Genomic DNA, 17,845 nt, shown 5'->3' with positions numbered 1-17,845 from the left:
AGAACACGGGCTCTAGAGCTCAGGCTCCCGTAATTTGGGTGCATGGGCTTTGCTGCCCCGTGGCATGTGGAATCTTCCCAAACCAGGGATTGAACCTGTGTCCGCTGCATTGGCAGGTGGATTCCTATCCACTGCACCACCAGGGAAGTCCCAGAAGGCATTTTCTGAGACCTGTTATGTGCAGAGTGCTGGGGGGCCACTGGGGCTCTTGGTGTCCTTGGTGTTCTTTCCCCCTAGGGAGGGCTACAGGCGTGTGAGGGGCAGCTTTGGTTCTGAAGGGAGATTGCCTTTGCACCCTGATGGGGTGGGCAGGGAGAAGAGGATGACAGGCCAAGCAGGGATAAGGGTCTCCTCTCTTCTTCCCCCTCTCCAGGAACTCATTCTCTGTGCTTACTCACTGAACACTTCCTGGCACACATTGTGGACCTCATCTCTGCCCTAATTGAGGGGACAAGACACTCACAGGCCTCTGTGCTTATGCTCAGGCTATTTCACCATTTGGACTACCTGTCCATTCCCTTCCCCTGACCCTGTCTGGATTCTCTCAGTGCAGCACCACCTCCTTCCGGAAGGCCTCCCTGATTGCCTCCTGCCCCGCCTTGGAAATGATCTCTGCCCACAGACTCCCTTAGTCCTTTATAACCGTGCCTCTTGTGGAGTGTTCATCCAGCCCCCTCACCTTGCCTGCTCGGGTGACACCAGCCCCTCCTAGTTCAGGGAGGTATTTGAAGCCAGGATCTCTTTCTGAATCTGACTGTTCGGGATCTAGACATGCTGACGGATGGGTACTCACGAAGATCTGTCCCTCAGAATGAACAACAAGCGTCTGGCAATTAGTGGAGATTCAGGAGTATAAGTGTCTGGATGCTGTTTTCTGAGAGGCTGTCTAACCCTGACGCCGTCTCCTGAGGAAAAGGGCCTGGAGAGCAGGTCAGGCCTCAGGGCACAGCTGACGAAGGTTAGGACCCTCCCCCAGCCTCCACAGACTCAATACCTTCATGCCAAATCCAAGGGGGTGATAATAAAAATCAAACTCTCCTTGAGGTGTGCCTAGGCCTGGACCCACGCTTCCCCGCAACTGGCCTCACTGTGAGGCTGCTCCACCTGAGCAGGGGCGGCTCAAGAGGCCTGGTTCAGTCAGAAGGGCGGTGTGGGCCTGTGTGGACGGACAGAGGCGGCCTGCGCCCGGGCCCTGGCTGTGTCTTAGAGAAGCTGGTGACTGTAGGTAAGTGGCTTAGTCTCCCTGGCTTCCATCTCTGTATTAAAATGGTGCTAGGGAGTCACAGAAGACAAAGTATGATTCCAGTTACATGAGGTGCCTGGAGGTAGCACATGCAGAGACAGAGCAGAGCCGCGGGTTCCAGGGGCTGGGGGAGGGGACGGGGATGGGTGTTTAATGGCCACAGAGTTTCAGTTTTGCGAGATTAAAGAATTTTCGAGATCTGGTGCACAGCAATGTGAATGCTCTGGACACCACCAAACTGTACTTTTAAAAGTGTTTAAGATGGTAAACTAGTGTACCTAAAGTGTTTTTTTAATCTAGGGGAAAAAAAATGGGGCCAGCAAGAGCTGTTACTTCATGGGGTTGCTGTGAGAATTATATGAGATGGTCGCCCCCATCACTGTGCACCGTGTGTGAAGTGAAAAGGACGCTTAATAAATCCTGCTCCTCCTTCCTATCCCTTTTCCTGAGAAGGCCGGGCTTTGGGCCTGCAGCCGCAGTGGCTGTTAGATGCAGCTGTAGGGGCTGGAACTGCCCGTGGGGTCAGGGCTGTGACGTGAGGTGGTGAGCTTTTCAGCAGAGGCGGCATGTAAGTGAAGGTGGGCGGCCCAGTGCTCCTGTGGGGGTGGCCTCTGAGCTCCTTCTCTACCAGGGATTTGAACGGAGTCTGAGCCGTGTCCCACCACCATCTTCAGTGGCTGCGCTCACATCCTGGTCACTCTGCCCTGACAGCTACGTCCTGTCCAGACCAGGTCCCGAGCACGGGCCACGAGCCTCCCTGGGCAAGGCCCCCGCCCTGCAGGAGTGGCAGGTGGGTTCAGGTGAACAGAGAAACCAGCTGCTGCCTTTATCAGTTTACCATGGGCCCTGAGGTCCCAGGATGGTGTGGGGCGGGCTAGACCTCCCTTCCCTGAGCCCCTGTCTTGCTGTGTGAGAGGCTGTGAGAACAGCTCCTCTTCCGTGGGGTCAGGGTTAAGTAAGCAGCAGATGCATGAAAGTGCTTGGAACATAGTGAAGCCTCAACAGACACTAATTTATATCACTTGTTAGTTTTTGAGTGTTTAGTAACTGTGCATAAAGGTGGGGGGTGCCCTGCTGCCATCTTCCTGGGCTGAGGTGCCTTCTGCACTCTATTCCTCTTACCCCTCACACCCCCACCCACCACCACCATCAAAGCAGCGTCAAGAGGCCCAAAGACCAGCTCTCCGGGGTCCCCAAAGGACCCTACACCCTCAGCCAGTCCTCCGTCCCCACACAGAGACCTGGAGAGAGGCAGGGACACCCAGGACCCGGGTCTCCAGCTCAGGGCCCTCAGCCCAAGGAGAGGCCCCTCAAAGCCCATTCCCATGCGGGGTCTTTGTCTCTGCCCGCCCTTCCAGCTCACTCTATTTCCCGGGCTCTAGGGGAGTTCACCCAACTGTAGGAAGTGCTCAGTAAAGAGGAAACCTCGCCAGTTGTCGGAAGGCAATTTAGAAGTGATGAATTCCTGGGAGCGGTATTGGAAAACACATCCCAGGACAGCCTGGGGTTTCACCTGGCAGGGCAGAGCGAAGAACATCGTGGAAATCAATTCTCTTAACTTCATGTGAGTCCTCCAACAGAGGAAGCCGGAGGCTGTGGCCCCGATGGGGTTAGGGTTCCAGTGAGACTGAAAGGCGGGAGGAGTCCAGAGGGTTTTCTGTTTGCGTGATGACCGTAGTAATTATACAGTAACCACAAGAATCATCATAATTTTTAAAAAGAGCTAATAATTACTGTGCACTTGTTGTGGGTTGCAACATTGTTCAAAGTGCTTTGACCTTGATTACCTTTCTCAATCTTTACCATCACAATAGTAGGCATTGTAATTATGCCATTTTATAGAGGGTGAGACTGAGTTCAAAGAAGGGAAATTGAAGCCACAAAACCAAGTGGGGGGGGGAGGTTGAGATTCAAGTCTACATCTCAGTCCTTCTAAAGACCCAGTGGGCACAGGATATGACCCTCTGGCTGGGACACTGCTTCTGGGGATCATGTAACCAGTGTGTGCAAAGGCACCCAGCAAACTGTAAACAGGGTTCTTTTAAAAAAATATTATTTGTCTGACTTCTTTGGGTCTTAGTCGCAGCATGCAGAATCTTTTGTTGTGGTGCATGGACTTGCTAGTTTTGGTGAGTGGGCTCAGCAACTATGGTGCCTGGGCTTAGCGACCCCGTGGTGTGGCATTTGGGATCTTAGTTCCCTGTCCAGGGATTGTACCCGCATCCCCTGCATGGCAAGGTGAATTCTTAACCACTGGACCACCAAGGAAGTCCCTAAATAGGGTTATTAATAAAATAACAGCCTCCCTCTCTAAATGATCTCAGAAGACAAAGCCAACCCTCCTTTCATTCAGGAACAGTGAGCGGGGTCACACTTTCCTAGAGGAGGACAAAGGAGAGGCTGTTGCATTGAGAACAGCTTTAAAGCAGAAGAAGCAGGCAGAGCTGAACCCTGTCTGGACTCAATGAGACCAGTCAGCATTGCTTTGATCTGGACAGTAGTGATTTGATCTAGTTAGATTTAGCCAGTGCGTGCTCTTTGCGACCCTATGGACTATAGCCCGCCAAGTTCCTCTGTCCATGGGATTCTCCAGACAAGAATACTGGAGTGGGTTGCTATGCCCTCCTCCAGGGGATCTTTCTGACCCAGGAACTGAACCCAAGTCTCTTACATCTGCTGCATTGGCAGGTGGGGTCTTTTCCACTAGTGCCACCTGGGAGGCCCGGATTTAGCCAGAACCTACTTTAAAAGGTCTCCATTGGTGTGATCCCATCAGATCATGTTAGAACCAGTTTTCATCCTGATCGTGTCAGAGTTAGAATTAGCTAGAACCTGCTTGGATTGGTTAGAGGTGGTTTAAGTCTGTTGTGATGGGTCTGTAGTAGCAGACCGTGACTGTCTGGCATGGTCATAACCTCTGGCCCTGGATTTCCAACAACACGAACAGCTTTAGGAACATATCAGAAGTTGAGGTGCAGTGGGAGGAGTTGTGGGGACATGGGTAAGCAGGTGGAGGTGCGAGGGCCTGGAAGGCTGAGCTGGAGAGCAGATGATGTCACATCCGCAGTCAGCCCACACGTAACCCTCCAGATCGCTGCACAGGCCACATGCCTGTAAATCAATTAGCCTCTTGCCCAGTGATTAATGGGAGGGAAGTTTTCATCACTTGTTGTGGGTAAATTATTGCATATGGAAGCACATCTTTGATTTTTATGGTTCTTGCTGGAGCATGGAATTTCTTGGAGGAGGTTCCCTGAGGAATGCAGAGCCCCTGCAGGGCCCTCCTTTCCCCCTAACACACGCACATCCGGCTCCCTGCTTCCTCTCCCCCACCCCCTCTTTGTATCTTCCCAGACCTAAGGGCTCATCAGAGCCCAAGAGTAAGGGGGTCTGGGGGAGGCAGGGTTCACAAGGCCCAGGACCAGTTGTGCTTTGTAAACAAGTGTGATGGAGATGGTAGAGCTGAGAGACTCACTTGCCGCCCCAAACCAGACATGATGCTCATAGTCCAGGTCAACCTAAGGACAGGGAGGGGCTGGGCCATACAAGGGTTTCCCTAAGAAGCCTACAAAGCCATGGGCGGCTCCAGAAATGAGTCCCAAGTAGAAACCCAGGTGGTCAGGAGATCTAGGGAAGTTCTTCCAGAATGCACATGGGGGCGGGGGGCTTCCCTGGTGGCTCAGTGGTGAAGAATCCGCCTGCCAATGCAGGAGACATGAGTTTGATTCCCGGCCTGGGAAGATCCCACATGCTGCAGAGCAACCAAGTCTGTGTGCCACAACAATTGATATTGAGCCTGTGCACTGGAGCAGAGCCGCAACCACTGAGCCCGTGCACTATAGAGCCTGTGCTCCCCAACAAGAGAAACCACAGCAATGGGAAGCCTGTGTACCACAAATAGAGGAAGGCCCACGCAGCAGTGAAGACTCAAACTGTAAATAAATAAGATTATTTCTTAAGGAAAGAGTTTATCAGACATAGATTCACAGACTTTGAGAATGAGCTTATAGTTGTCGGGGGGAAGGATAGTGGGAAGGGGTAGTGAGGGAGTTTGGGATGGACATGTACACACTGCTGTATTTAAAATGGGTAACCAACAAAGACCTACTGTATACTACATGGAACTCTGCTCAGTGTTGTGTGGCAGCCAGGATGGGAGTGGAGCTTGGGGGAGAACGGATACACTTATATGTATAGATGAGTCCCTTTGCTGTTCATCTGAAACTGTCACAACATTTTTTATTAATCAGCTATACTCAAATACAAAATAAAGTTTTTTAAAAAGAGTTTATTCCTTAAAAAAAAAAAAAAGAATGCACATGGGCTAGACCCTCGTTTTCCCCAGAGGCCCTAAGTAGGAGGAACTTGCATCAGGCCACATCACTGGGACCAGAGGCTGCTCCATCCCCCAGTTGGAGCAGGCCTCCCGCATTAAGTGATGTCTGTCTCTAGGGCTCTTCCATCCAACCTGCCCCACCTGGAGCACCTATGTTGTGCAATTCCCTGTTGTTTGGGAGCACAGTCTCTGTAGGCTCTGGAAGCTGATGGACCTGGGTCTGAGTCTCTGACCCTGCTTTATTAGCTGAGTGACCTTGGGCAGGAGTCCTCACCTGAGACTCAGTTTACTTCTCTACAAAATGAGGATAATACTAGAAGTCACCTCATGGGATTTGGGGAAGTTTAAACGAACTAAAAAGGAGTCCATCAAGGCTGTATATTGTCACCCTGCTTATTTAACTTATATGCAGAGTAGATCATGAGAAACGCTGGGCTGGAAGAAGCACAAGCTGGAATCAAGATTGCTGGAAGAAATATCAATAACCTCAGATATGCAGATGACACCACCCTTATGGCAGAAAGTGAAGAGGAACTAAAAAGCCTCTTGATGAAAGTGAAAGAGGAGAGTGAAAAAGTTGGCTTAAAGCTCAACATTCAGAAAACGAAGATCATGGCATCTGGTCCCATCACTTCATGGGAAATAGATGGGGAAACAGTGGAAACAGTGTCAGACTTTATTTTTTGGAGCTCCAAAATCACTGCAGATGGTGATTGAAGCCATGAAATTAAAGGACACTTACTCCTCGGAAGAAAAGTTATGACCAACCTAGATAGTATATTGAAAAGCAGCGACATTACTTTGCCAACAAAGATCCGTCTAATCAAGGCTATGGTTTTTCCAGTGGTCATGTATGGATGTGAGAGTTGGACTGTGAAGAAAGCTGAGCAGTGAAGAATTGATACTCTTGAACTGTGGTGTTGGAAAAGACTCTTGAGAGTCCCTTGGACTGCAAGGAGATCCAACCAGTCCATTCTAAAGGAGATCAGTCCTGGGTGTTCATTGGAAGGACTGATGCTGAAGCTGAAACTCCAATACTTTGGCCACCTGATGCGAAGAGTTGATTCACTGGCAAAGACTCTGATGCTGGGAGGGATTGGGGGCTGGAGGAGAAGGGGAAGACAGAGGATGAGATAGCTGGATGGTATCACCAACTCGATGGACATGAGTGTGAGTGAATTCCGGGAGTTGGTGATGGACAGGGAGGCCTGGTGTGCTATGATTCATGGGGTCACAGAGTCGGACACAACTGAGAGACTGAACTGAACTGACTGAAATGAACTAATACACAAAATTTATGACACAGCGCCTGGCCATTCACCCAGTGGTAGATTAGTAATACTAATTGTTAGCATTTACAGTAACAGTTATTCTTTTCATTGAGTCCTTGCTCTTGGCCACAGAGGCACTGGAGGAGGACTCTGAAGGCCTGGCTTAGAGGACCTGCTCAGCACTGTCTCACTCGATATGTGGCCTCAGTTTACCCATCTGTGAAGTCAGGTAAGTACTTCCACTCTGCCTGTGTTTCCAAGGTGGTTGCAATATTCAAGAGATGTCTAAGTGCTGAAAACTAACTATTCTGGTAGACTCAGAGGTGACCATCCACTTCCCCATCCAGGTTGCTGCCAGGAGTAGGGCCAGCGGTCAGATGGCCTCCAAATGTCAGCGCCTTCAACTGGCCTCAGCTGCAGACTTGCCTGGTTCAAGGTCACGTCCTCCTCAGGGGCAGGTTGCAGCCAGGGACGGAGCAAGCTGGGGGCATAAAGGCCAGCCATCTGGGTCCATCTGGGACAGTCTGATGAAAGAGCCTTCATCTCCAGACCTGCACTGCAGTTCCCTCCTCTCTGCCTGCTTTCCTTCCATTTTCTCTCACATGTTGAACCTTAATAACATCTTTAAAAAAAAATCTGAAGTGTAGCTGATACACAATAGAAGTTACAAGCGTACAACATACTAATTCACATTTTTAAAGTTATACTCCATTTATAGTTATTCTAAAATACTGGGTATATTCCCTATGTTGTGCAATATATTCTTGCAGCTTCCTCTATACAAAATATTTTAAGTCTCTTAGTCCCCCTACCCTTTTATTTTTCCCTCCCTTCTTTCCTCCACCCACTGGTAACCCCTAGTTTTTTCTCTATATCTAAGTCTTTCTCTTCCATTATATTCACTAGTTTGTCGTATTTTTTAAATTCCACACATAAGTGATATATAAGTTTATTTTTGTCCAATTTATTTCATAATAATAGCATAATACCCTCCAAGTCTACCTATGTTGCTGCAAATGGCAATTTTTTTTTTCATTTTTATGGTTGAGTAGTACTCCATTGTGTGTGTGTAAATATTATATATTTTATATAGTCACATCTTTATTCATCTGTTGATGAACACGGGTTGTTTCAGTATCTTGGCAATTTTAAGCAATACTGCTATGGACATTGCAGTGCATGTATCTTTTCAAATTAGTGATTTCAGGTTTGTTTTTTTTAAAAATATATACCCAGGAGTGGAATTGCGGGTTATATGAAAAGTTATGACCAATCTAGATAGTATATTCAAAAGCAGAGACATTATTTTGCCGATTAAGGTCCGTCTAGTCAAGGCTATGGTTTTTCCAGTGGTCATGTATGGATGTGAGAGTTGGACTGTGAAGAAGGCTGAGTGCCGAAGAATTGATGCTTTTGAACTGTGGTGTTGGAGAAGACTCTTGAGAGTTCCTTGGACTGCAAGGAGATCCAACCAGTCCATTCTGAAGGAGATCAGCCCTGGGTGTTCTTTGGAAGGAATGATGCTAAAGCTGAAGCTCCATTACTTTGGCCACCTCATGCAAAGAGTTGACTCATTGGAAAAGACTCTGATGCTGGGAGGGATTGGGGGCAGGAGGAGAAGGGGACGACAGAGGATGAGATGGCTGGATGGCATCACTGACTCTATGGATGTGAGTGTGAGTGAACTCCAGGAGTTGGTGATGGACAGGGAGGCCTGGCATGCTCCTATTCACGGGGTCACAAAGAGTTGGACTCTACTGAGCGACTGAACTGAACTGAACTGATGGTAGTTCTCTTTTTAGGTTTTTGAGAACCCTCCATACTGTTCCGCAGTGGTTGCCCCAGTTTACATTCCCACCAACAGTGTGCAAGGGTTCCCTTTTCCCCACATCCTCACCGTTTGTTATTTGTGTTCTTTTTGACGGTCAGCATTCTGACAGAGATGAGATGATAACTCTGTGGTTTTGATTTGCATTTCGCTGATGATTATCAGTGTTGAGCATCTTTTCATGTGCCTATTGGCCTTCTGCATGTTCTCTCTGGAAAAATGTTCAGGTCTTCTGCTTATTTTTTTGATGAAGCTGTTTGGTTTTTTTGATGATGAGTTGTATGAACTATGTACATATTTTGAATATCAACCCCTTATTGGCCATATCATTTGCAAATATTTTCTCCCATTCAGTTGGCCATCTTTCATTTTCTTAATGGTCTTCATAACATCTTGCATAACACTGACCTCTGCTACTCACAATGAAATGAGAAAAATTGAGATGATATAGCAAATTTAGGAAAGTGATTATGCTGATCGTAATTTTTTTCCTTGCTATTAACATGACTACATGGTACTGATATCAGATTGTAGGGTTTAAAAATATATATTTACTTGGCAAAAGAGCAAACAAAAAGAGCTATGCATCTTCAAAATCTAGGTCTGGGGATTACCAACAGATCCCAAATCACTCAAGCAGGCTCCTCCCTATGCCTCTGGCCAAGATGCCAGATCACAAGGGAATTAGCTGACTGCTGACCTCAGCCTAGCAGCATACTGGGCTCCCTGGGCCCTGGCCATGTCTGAAATAGCTGATGGCTTGCTGATGGCCCTTCCTGGGCCCTTGGCCCCTCTGTAGATTAAGCTGTAGGTGGGTGTGCCCACAATGAAATTCTCAGAGAATTTAAAGAGAAAGGGCTGGTAAGGACAAGCCAACCTTCAGCACCTGCCCCTCAGCTCCCTTCCTCCTGTCCCACCAGAGGGGGTCAGGAGTGGGTCAACAGTGCCCCCCAAGACGAGCTGTGAGGCCCTGCATCATCACTTCTGGACTAATTGCCACCCTTCTCTCCCACCAGGTGCCTGCCTGTGTGTCTCTCTGGCTCTGGGGCTGCTACTAAAGACATGTTGCAGCAGCTTTACGAAGCGTGGCTCAGAACAATTTTACACCCCATTTGATTTATGTCCTGGGATTCGCTCCTCTCTGAGGCTCCCTCCCCCTGGAAAGAAGTGTGTGTCATCCAACCCGGCTCTCCTGCGCTCCCTCAGAGCCAGCGCCTGGGCCAGGAGGGGCCAGGCTGGGGCAGACCTTGGGTCCTGAGTGAGCGGTGCTATGACCTGGCCCTCCTTCTGGACTTTCTCTGCAGGGGTCCCCGCCCCAGGACGTCTGTGACTGAGACCTTCACAGGTGGCCTCAGTTATGGCCAAAGACTCCAGAGCAGGCAAAGCCCTTGGGGGATAGGGGAGCGACCTTTCCCTCTTCCCTCAAGGCCCTTCCGAAGGTCCCGTTACCAATGTGTGTGGCAGGCGCCTGTCTTCCCTCTAGTGGTGGAGAGGGCAGGGTTGGCATGGGGAGTCACCAGGCCAGCTGTGAGCCAGTCTTCCTGGCAGCAGGACCCGCTTCACTGGACTCTTTGTCCAGGCAGTGATGTTGACCTTGACTGAGGAATGGTAAGATAAAAACCCATTTGGGCCGCGACCTCCTTTATTGCAATGGGAGGGGAGGGCAGACTCAGAGAAGGACAATGATTTCCTGAAAGGCACACAGCCAGTGGGAGAGTCAGTGCTGGAACCCTGGCTTTACAACTCCAGAATTTCATCACCTTCACCCTAAGAGGCAAGGTCATTTACAATCACAGCCTTTCATCCCTTCAGTCTTGAATGAATGCCTCCCAAGAGCCAGGCTTGGTGTTCAAAGAGCTCCCAGGTTTGGTAAACACATCCCTGGACTTGGATGTCTGCATGGGGAGGGATAGAAATACCTGCTTTGGGGACCCTTCTGGACTTTATCCTAAGTACCTGCTGTTCCTTGAAATGGCACCAGCAAATTTAAGTGTTTCCCCAAATTCTGTGAGCTGTTATAGCAAATTATTGATGCTGGGGAGAGGATCATGGGAACCCTTGATTTGTAGCCAAGTCAGACAGAACTGCGGGTCACCTGGACACCCATCACTTGTGGTTAACGTCGGAAGTAGGGGCAGTCTTGTGGGACTGAGCCCTTAAAATGCGGGGCCTGCATTAACTCCAGGTAGTTAATGTCAGAATTAAATTGTAGTACACACAGTCGGTGTCCACAGAAAATTGGAGAATTTCTCGGTGTGGAAAATCCACACTTCGTGTCAAGAGTATTGTGAGTAGAGAAACTGTTTTTCTTTCACAGAGAGTGCCCTTGTTTTTGATGACCTTGACAGTTTTGAGGGGTACTGGTCAGGTAGACTGCAGGAGGTCCCCTTGCTGGAATTTGTCTACTGGTTTTCTCACAGTTAGACCAGGGTGATGGGTTTCAGGAAGATGGCGTAGGTAAAGTGCTGTTTTCGTTGCTCCATACCATCAACATGATTTACTGTGGTTGATGTTGGCCTTAATCACCTGGCTGAAGCAGTCCTGGGGAGGTTTCTCCACTGTAGAGTTATTCATCTCCCCACCCACCCCTTCCACAGTGTGCTCTTTGGAAGAAAGTCTGAATGTGCAGCACACACGTAAACAGTGGGGAGCTGTGAGCCCTCTTCTTTAGAGTGGAGGATCTACGTAATTTATTTTAAAGCAACTTCCAGACATCCTATCATTTCAATCATAAATACTCCAGTATATGTCTCTAACAGACACAGGCTTAAAAACCACACAAATAGCTGTAACCGTTATGCCAACCTACACCACTAATAGTGATTCTTCAGTATCATTTAATACCTGGGCCATATTTAGTCTTCCCTAATTGTCTAAAAAATATTTCTATGGTTGGTTTATTCAAATCAGGATCCAGACAATATTCACCCATTGTATTTGGCTAACATGCTGTTTAATGGATTTCCATCTGTAAAGGTTTTCCCTCCTTTTTTTGGGTGTGTGTGTGTTTGTGTTGGGGGCAGGGGTTGTGCCTCTTATCTCCTGAAGAGTTAGGGTCGGTTTTCCTAGAGAATTTTCTACGTTCTGGTCTTGGCTGATTGCTGTTTCATAGTTTTATTTGACATGTCCTCTGGCCTCTGGACTTCTGGGAAATCTGTCATTGTGTCAGAAGCTTGATCAGATTTGGGCACATTATTTTGGCAAGAACATATCAGAGGTGGTGCATCTGACCAGGACACATAAATGTCCAGATATCCCTCTTTTCTTGGCGCTGAGAGTGATCAGGGGTTGGCATGTTGTCAGCATTTCTCCTCATGGGCTTAGAGCTGCTGGTGGTTAATGCCTGAACAAAGAGCCTCTACAAACATCCCTTTCCTTCTTAAAGAAACAGGTCAGTTTCTATTACTTGCAACCAAGAACTCTGATAGATAAGTCCAAAGTACCCAGTTTGGCGCTGGAAAATGCCTGATTAAGTGCCTAAACCTGAGGTGGGAAGCTGGGAGAGGACTTTGGAGCCAGAACTGCCAGAGTTGAGGTCCTATCTCTATGATCTGAGCAGGTTTCCTCGATCCCCTCATCCTTAAAATGGGATGCTGCTGATGATAGCAAAGTCTAGCTGACAAGGTTATAATCAGAATTAAAGTAGGTAATGTTTGCAAAGCCTTTAAAACAATTCCAAGCACACAGTAAGCATTCAATTGTTAGCCGATATAAGCATACCACTAATTTTTATCTTATCTGTTAGTTCTGTTTCTTTCCTACTGCCACATCTTAACCTTAGGTAATGTCACCCATTCCCATGGCTTTGTCTATCACGTTCCCTAATAACCTCAATGCCAAGAACTAACTTGACTGAAAATAGTCAGCATTGATATAATAGCCTTGTTTTTTTCCTTGGGGATTCAGGGAACCTACAATAAATGCAAGCACTGACTAAGACATACCTCAGTTTCAGAATTGATAAAGAGGCGGATGGGTGGGATTTGTGCACAGAGCTGAGAGAATAAGAAATATTCAAACAACTTCCTAAGCTACACTAACCAAAACAACTCTACCCTGGAACTTAGGGACGTCTTGGTTGTGACTCTTCCTCTTGATTAGCTTGATTTGCATAAAGCTCTGTGACCTAGTGACAAAAATATGTGAAAAGGGACCTGGGCTTTCTGCTGAGTGCTCTGGGTGCTGGAAACTAGATGCTATCAGGACTGGGAGCTAGACTTGTCCCTGCCACCCTCGGGGAACATCCGTAATGAAAAAAGAGCTCACTCTCAGATAAAAGAGGCCAGTAGACATGGTCTTTGCCTTAAGTCCACCAAGATGAAGCTGAGAGAGCAGCCCAAGGTCTGGGTCATTGAGCGGCTGTTCCCAGGTACAAATCTGAGGGGTTTGGACACATTCTACTCTTGTATTATAATTGCCATTAGGGAGCTCATTAGGAATTCCATTGTGAGGGCATGTGGAGAGAGGTCCATGGGTAAGAGATGGAAGAGCTGTTCTCAGCCTACTGGTGGCAGTTCTCTAGCACTATAGCTCCACTCAGGGATTCCCCAAAGGACAGTGGTGAAGGGACATCCTCTGTCCTCTGTCCATGAGATTCTCCAGGCAAGAGTGGGTTGCCATTCCCTTCTCCAGGGGATCTTCCCAACCCAGGGATCAAACCCTCATCTCCTTTATTGGCAGGTGAATTCTTTACCACTAAGCCATCAGGAAAGCCCCTTGAGCAGGACACCTGGATGTTTATCTTGTCTGGAGGGAAAGATGGCTAGGGATTTGGATCTATGTTCATTCGTGGACATGGCTAATAGTTTGGTCAGGGACTTGGAAAGAATACAGTTGGAAATTTGATGACAAGAATGTCTGAGAAAGAGATATTTGAATGGGTCTCTCCAAGTGGGCTCACTGATATCTGAATGCCAGGTGAATGCTCGTCAAAGAGCAATCTCCGCACAGAATAATCTTAATTATCAGGTTGACCCATTCTGTGTATGTCAACGGCTTGTAAACAAAACAGCCATGACAGCATGAATGGAGATTTTGCATTGACCTAGCAAATGGGCTTTCACTCACCAAGACCAGTCTGGTTGTAATCACTTCTGAATACCCACACTACCTACAAGAGCAGAGACCAACACAGCCCTAAATATGGTACCACTGCTTGGAGAGACCAGCCAAATGCCCGATGGCAGATCAGTTACGCTGGAATGCTTCCATTTTGGGAGTTCTTCTTTTTCTTCTTCTAGGGGATATGAATATTCTGGATATGGGTTTGTCTTCCCTGCCCGCAATGTTTCTGCCCATATCCATAAACTTACCAAATATCTTATTTACTATCGTGGTATTTCACAGAGCACTGCTTCTGACCAGGAAACTCATTTCACAGCTAATGAAGTGCATCCATAGGCTTTTGCTCATAGAAGTAGCTGGTCTTACCATGTTCTCCATCATTCTAAAGCATCAAACTAGCAAGACATGGGGGATACTGTTTGGAAATCTGGACCTGGAGTCAGACAAACTTGGGTATGCATTCTGCCTCTGACATGTACCGTTGTGTAGATTGGGTAAGCTGCATGTCTGTTTTCAGATAAAGTAGAGTGAACACTAAAAATATGGTAGCTATGATTATCACTCTTTTCTTGGCTTGTTCTCACTGCTATAGTATATTATCATCACTCTTAACAAATAATTATAGGTACTCCCAAAGATTCAGCTGTATGGATGTTCATCATAGTGTTGCTCATAGTAATAAGGAATTAGAGACTACCTAAATATCCATTGAGAATTTTTTACAAAAGTACTGTACATCAGTTGAATAAAATACTCAATAGCTGTTAACCTTCTGTTGCTGTTGTTTAGTCACTAAGTTGTGGCCGACACTTAGCAACCCCCCTGGACTGTGGCCCACCAGACTCCTCTGTCCGTGGGATTTCTCAGACAAGAATATTGGAATGGGTTGCCCTTTCCTTCTCTAGGGGATCTTCCTGATCCAGGGATCGAACCTGCATTGTTAGAGGTGTACTTATTAAATAGATATTCATGATACACTATTAAGTGAAAAAGGCAAGTTATAATATATGCTGGACGATTTCATTTTAGTATTTTTTAAAAGCTATATATCATGCATAAAAATAATGCTTGAATTATATAAAGTATAATAGATTTATTTATTATTATCTCAAGGAAATGGAAAGTTGGTTGAATTTCATTTCCCCCTTTTTCTTGTCTATAGTTTCTAAATTTGTTTTTGGGACTGTGCATCGCATTTATAGTGTAGAGAAAAGAACCCTCCCACCTGCCCCCCCACCCCTCCAAAAAAACCCCAGCGTTCTGAATGTGGAGCAGCAGAGGAAGAGACCAGGTGAACTTTGCATGCTCCATCCTAGACAGGCTTCTCCTACATCTGAGAGGATGCTGACTGACTGGTCGGAAGGAGACTTCAGCCACATCATTTCTGTAACCTCCAGGGCACAGCCCTGCTTTGGCATGACTACATCCTTACTCTGGCAGCCCCTGGCCTCCCCATAGTGACTGGGAGAGATTTTTCTTAACTCTGTCCACTGGTAGGATAGGAGAATGTCACAGCAGTTGCCTCTGGGACCAAGACCAGATGTGCCCTATTCAGGACACCAGACAGGAATGTGGCTGCCTGGGAGAAACGGGCCTGGATCCAACACCTGGACTGCGTGCATTGGCTGAGGTTCACAAAGGTGCAGGACTTCAGTCTGGCAGATTGAAAATATTTTTCAATGGAGCCCCAGTATTTGACGGGAGAAACAATAATATTCCTTCTCTGGATGTCAAACATCCGGATAAATAGAAGCCTTTTTTTCCGCCTTCACTCTTCCCCAAGTGTTACAAAGGACGCTCTGACATAGGTTTTTGGAAGGGACTCACCTTGCTCGGGTGAAGGCCAGCTTGAGCCACAGGGAATGCTTATTTTTAAAGGAGAGGGAACCATGTGGCCCATCACAGGTTTGCTCAGAGGGCCTGGCTTCCTCAGGAGTGAGGGCATGGGCTGGCAGGACCTGCCTTCTTGACCAGGGAGGACTCAGAGAGGATGGTGGATGTCCAAGCCCCTTCCCTGGCAGGAGGCTAGGGCAGGGCTGGGGAGGGGTCTGGCAGGGAATATATCCCACCCAGAGCTGGGCCATGGGTGCAGCCAGAGTTGGGGGGCTGTGTAGCAGTCAGGAGAAGAGAGGGAGATTGAGGACAGACATTAGCTGAAGAACTCCCATAATGTTCACTGAACTGGAACCCAGGGACAACCCAGCCACAGAAAGCCAATCTCACCCAGCAGCTGGGCAAATGCAGTGGGCTTGGCTAAACTCAGAAACTAAATGAAGACATTCCTAACAAGTCTTCCCCCAAATATGACCGGCATTTGGGGTATCCAGTGAGGAATTTATGGGGAAGAGGTAGAAAGAAAACGCTTAAACATTTCTCAAGCTGGAAAATGAATCATGAAAACAGTCCCAACTCCTTGGGTTCTGTCGAGCAAACTCTTAACTCTGTTTAGCCAGTGACCCCTGGGCTGGGCTTTCTCTCCCCTAACTCACTGCTTATCTCCACATCACAGGCACAGCCTGCTTCCTGACCCAGGGTCACTCTGCCTGGATATCTGAACCCCTCCCCGGGGCCAGGATAAAAATACCTCCTTCCAATGCTTCATCCTGGTCCAGCTCATCCTGAGCCAGCAGGCAGTCTGTGGGGGCAGACCCACTGATCTGCCTTTTCCTCTGATGAGACATGGAGACCCTACCCATCTCAGAGTCAGGGCTTTACTCTGTAACAATCACACCTTTACAGGGAGGACCAGCACTCACTCAAGTACGCTTCTATCAGAGGCTCAAACTGAGGGCTCAACTGCCTTGATTTGATTTTATAAACTTGAGCCACCTCATCAGAAGTTTTTGGAAAATCTAGTACAGGGCTTCCCTGGTTGTATAGACTGGATTCAGCCACCCCCACTCCCACCACCCGGACTTATATAGAAATTCTGACTCCTCTGCCAAGGCTCCAATCCTGGAGCCCTCTTGATTCCATTGTCTGTCTGCCACTTCCTCTCCACCTTCATTACTTCTCCCTGGTCAAACCACCTTTCTCTCTACTCAATGCCATTCTCCCATATCATCCTTCCCTTGCCCTGTCCCACAGAGTCCAAAAAACTGTTCAATACATCTGTGTCTCTTTTGCTGTCTCGCATACAGGGTTATCGTTACCTTCTTTCTAAATTCCATATATATGCGTTAATATACTGTATTGGTGTTTTTCTTTCTGGCTTACTTCACTCTGTATAATAGGCTCCAGTTTTCATCCACCTCATTAGAACTGATTCAAATGTATTCTTTTTAATGGCTAAGTAATATTCCATTGTGTATATGTACCACACCTTTCTTATCCATTCATCTGCTGATGGACATCTAGGTTGCTTCCATGTCCTGGCTATTATAAACAGTGCTGTGATAAACATTAGGGTACACGTGTCTCTTTCGATTCTGGTTTCCTCAGTGTGTATGCCCAGCAGTGGGATTGCTGGGTCATATGGCAGTTCTATTTCCAGTTTTTTAAGGAATCTCCACACTGTTCTCCATAGTGGCTGTACTAGTTTGCATTCCCACCAACAGTGTAAGAGGGTTCCCTTTTCTCTACACCCTCTCCAGCATTTATTGGTTGTAGACTTTTGGATCACAGCCATTCTGACCAGCGTGAGATGGTACCTCACTGTGGTTTTGATTTGCATTTCTCTGATAATGAGTGATGTTGAGCATCTTTTCATGTGTTTGTTGGCCATCTGTATGTCTTCTTTGGAGAAATGTCTGTTTAGTTATTTGGCCCACTTTTTGATTGGGTCTTTTATTTTTCTGGAATTGAGCTGCAGGTGTTGTTTGTATATTTTTGAGATTAATTCTTTGTCTGTTGCTTTGTTTACTATTATTTTCTCCCATTCTGAAGGCTGTCTTTTCACCTTGCTTATAGTTTCCTTTGTTGTGCAGAAACTTTAATTTTAACTAGGTCTCATTTGTTTATTTTTGTTTTTATTTCCAATATTCTGGGAAGTGGGTCATAGAGGATCCTGCTGTGGTTTATGTCCGAGAGTGCTTTGCCTATGTTTTCCTCTAGGAGTTTAATAGTTTCTGGTCTTACGTTTAGATCTTTAATCCATTTTAAGT

Source organism: Oryx dammah, unplaced genomic scaffold (genome assembly GCF_014754425.2).
Source record: "Oryx dammah isolate SB20612 unplaced genomic scaffold, SCBI_Odam_1.1 HiC_scaffold_26, whole genome shotgun sequence".
Lineage (NCBI taxonomy): Eukaryota > Metazoa > Chordata > Mammalia > Artiodactyla > Bovidae > Oryx > Oryx dammah.
This window is presented reverse-complemented; position numbering follows the sequence as displayed.